Here is a 3,721-nt window from a genome sequence, read left to right as displayed (position 1 = left end):
CGGGCTCTATGCAAAGCGGGAGACGGCGCGAGCGGCGCCCAGCTCACACTCGCTCTTCCAGGACGCAGGTCCTTTTTTTTTTTTTTTCTTTTTCTTTTTCTTTTTTCATTTCCCAGATACAGCTGATCGAGTTCGCCGAGTGGCCGAGCGAGTGAGCGCTCCTCCGACTTGGGTGGAGGAAGGCACGGAAAAGTATACGGGAGAAAAAGTGGGGGTTTTAGGGGTGGGGGTGGCATAGGAGGAGGGAGTGGGGGGGAGATCTGCAAATCATTCCACTTCTTAAACGATCATAGGTAGTGTCAAGGATACGTGTCACCCTTGGTTCCTTTTAAAGGGGAGGTGGACAATAAAATACAGGTAGGTTTGGTATTAAAATAATAGGTGCCAGAGGTTTCACATCGGGTCCGCTGCATCTGTTATTAGACGAAGATCAACATTGGCTGAGTCCCAGTTAAGCTCCAGTCCAAATTATTAGGAAGAGAAATATTTACCCTTGGTTACCTCTGACATTATTTGGATTGTAGGTAAAGCAGCCTTTAAAAATATGTATGTTGCAAACATCTGGCGAATACCCTTCACTAATTCACTCACCCCACAAAGACCAAAGAAAGCTGTTCAATACAGGATTTACACAGTTTTGACGCCTGGGCAACAAACTTTAAAGTTTATTAGGCAAGAAATTTCAAACGCTTTAATCTCGGGCTCTAACATAAAGCCCTAGGAAATTTACTTCGGTTTGACATTTCTTGCTTGAAAAATAACCAGCAAAATTTATTTAGATAATGTGGCTCTTAAAGATCTCCTTAGGCTTTGCAAGTTACAAATGCAAGCGAGCCTCCAGCCGCAGCTAGAACGTCCCTTTCACCGGGCACAGTAAACGGCTTTTAATAAAGCAGCCGCGTTTATGACCTAAAGATCTTATAAAAGCTGGGACTTGCAAAAGCTGCGAAGCAGAAACATTCATACACAGTCTATTAGACACTCATTTTTGTAGGTACGAGGAGGACAAGTAGTTTTCGTGTGTCCCTCAAATTTAATTAGATCAAAGGTTGAATCATGCTGTGTCGTGACAACAGGGTATTTATGAGGTGTGTTACAAGTACACTGGCCAAACACTACCAATGTCTTCTGCGACACACACATACACACACACACACACACACATACTCCTTTCTAGGAAATTTAAAATTTCAGCCTCAAATTCACCAAACCGTAAAGAGGATATTAAGCCCTCCCTTGGAATAAGAATAGCGATGTTAGTATATCCGAGTCTATCCCGGCAGGAAACTTTTGGCACGAATTTCAAACAGTGAAAAGAAGAGAAGAAAAAAAAATCAGGTCGGTCAGGTTAGGTGTCCGCGATAAGAAAAGAGATTGCGGGAGCATCCCCAGCCGCCTTCTTTCCCCTTTTGCCGCCCCACAGACTCCCCCCACGCGTCTATCAGGGAAACAACACAGAGGAGCGCATACACACCACTCACACCTCCAACTATTGACTGTTGTATCAAGTGTTCTAACCGGGATGTGACAGTTTAGTCTGGGAGCAGAAATAACCAACATGCCCATTAGACACAGGACGGAATAATGCTTCTATTGGTTGGGTCCCTTCGAGGTAAGCGGGTGTATTGAGCGGGGAAATTTGGGGTCTGAAAATGGATCAAAGCTACTTCCTTTCTTATTTTTCGTCCTACTGGTTTTCTTTAAGAATCTTGGTTTGTACATATAAGCTAGCGCCAGCCCACAAATAAACTGGTAGGAGTAAGGGCTATATACCTTTCCACACCTTAAAACCATCTGCTCAGTTTGACATTTAAAAGGGCGGAGAGCACAGAAGGAGGAGGGGGGAGTAGGGGGAAGAAAGGAGGCAGGGACAGAGAAAAAGATTCAAACGCAAAAGAAATGGCTTGTACTTTAGCCCACAAGTTTGTGTCAATTGCACATAGCGCTTGAATGCACGTTTTGCACACACCACGCCCGGGAACTGGCGGCGGGAAAAGTTCCCTGAGAACCCCAGTAAGTCCTGTGTCACGCCGTGGGGAAAGGCAGGCCTGAGTCGAAGTCGGGGTAACCCGCTTGGCGAACAAGGAAGCTTTCCCACCCCCAGCCTCGGCGGCGGAGGCTCCCGGCTGGTGAAGCTCTGCCGCGGCGGTTCGCAGCCCGCATTAGGGCGCAGGAGCGGCGAGTTGAAATAGGAGCGCGCGCGACTCTAGGCGAGGGAGATCGGTTCGCAGCCCAGCTCCGTGAGCTGCCTCCGCGCAGCCCTGTCCCCTGTCCTGTCCTCTACTTTCGGGGAGGCGTACAGGCCACACTCCTGACAACCTCTCTTGCTAGAGCTGCGGCACTGTCCTGGGTCTCGGGCTGCCCTGGAGCAAGACTTGAGGCCCGAGCCCCCTATCTCGGGCAACTACCGCTTTGTTTTCTGATAGGGGAAAAGCCTGGAGATGAGAAGTCGCCTAGATATTGGCTCCATCTCTGAAACCAGCTGCCAAGCCTAGGCTTAAGACAACTCCTCCCTTCGCCCCATTTCCAACACAACCCCAGTAACTTAAAAGTTAACGCAAGTTCTGACCGGTCTTGTAACAAACCCTATCCGTGCAGGTTGCATTTACTTGTTTATCTGAAGGGTGATCTGTGTGTTCTTAGACAAACTCGCAGTTATCACTCGTGCATCTGGTTCTGTGTTGAATACACTTCGCCTTGACATTTCCTCGGTGTATGCTCACGCCTCCTATTCTTTCTTAAAGCCGTTAGGTGGGGGCAGGAGGGAAGACAGTGTGTATAAGTAATTTAAAACCTTACAAACAGCAGTTATCAGATCCTAAACAAACCAATTCTGGGAATTTCAACCAGATTCAGTTGAGAGGCAAACGTGGACGTGGATTTTGGAGAAGGATGCCTAAGGACTTCCCGGTCACCCACCCACCCACCACCACCACCAGCACCACCACCACTATCCCAACCCTGAAGAAGGGAAGAGAGGAAAACCAACCCCAGGGTGCAGGCCTGCCTGCTGCAAGCTTTCCAGAGGCAAAACTGACTGACGGCCTCTCTCTCACTCTCATCTCCTGTGCCCAGTGTGACGCCAAGCCCAACCTGGATTTGTTCTGAATGGGGGGGAAGTGAAATACCACAAGATCAGTAGCAAGTAGCAGCTGCAGCGTTTTCTCTCCTGGGAACCCCACTGCTTAGAAGCCTCCCGAGTGATGTTTGTTTAACCAACAGCTTTCAAAGTAAACAGAAGCCAATCACTCCAAAGAAGTTGAAATATAACCCTTACAAGAATTTGGTTCCAGGGGTGCTGGCAGAAGGAAAGTAAATTTTTAAAATGCGAAAGAACCCACTCCCAAATAAAGAGTCTGCCACATTGCTTTAAGGAGTGCAGAATTGTCATGAAAATATAAATTCATCGAAAGGGCTCATTACAATAAGTTGGCCTCGAAGAAAATCACTCTTCGCCCACAAAGACACACCCGCGGGGATGAGGGGGTTGTCAGTGATTGAAGGGACACACTACTACTTGATTTTATGAAAGTGGGCGAAAACAATCAAAGGGAAGTACATTCCCTGCCCTGGAGTAGAAAAGTGTAGGCTGGGAGCTCTTCGCCGCCAACCCTGGCTTTGCCTCAGGCACCGAACTTTCCAATACCAAGATATTAACAGATGGTGGTGAGCACATGGAGGGCTGCTACTTACATAATCCAGCCACTCCGCCCGGCTGCCC

The 3,721-nt window shown here is 48.1% G+C and overlaps 1 long non-coding RNA gene across 1 annotated transcript in view; it reads left to right on the top strand.

The window, feature by feature from the left end:
* Positions 1–1,528: 1,528 nt before the first annotated feature.
* The window catches only part of LOC105551027, a 182,667-nt gene continuing 180,474 nt past the window's right edge, over positions 1,529–3,721 (top strand). The window contains exon 1 of the long non-coding RNA XR_001007810.1: positions 1,529–1,612. This is a non-coding gene — a long non-coding RNA (uncharacterized LOC105551027). The remainder of the gene's footprint in view (positions 1,613–3,721) is intronic.

Source organism: Mandrillus leucophaeus, unplaced genomic scaffold (genome assembly GCF_000951045.1).
Source record: "Mandrillus leucophaeus isolate KB7577 unplaced genomic scaffold, Mleu.le_1.0 Scaffold503, whole genome shotgun sequence".
NCBI lineage: Eukaryota > Metazoa > Chordata > Mammalia > Primates > Cercopithecidae > Mandrillus > Mandrillus leucophaeus.
This window is presented reverse-complemented; position numbering and strand designations above follow the sequence as displayed.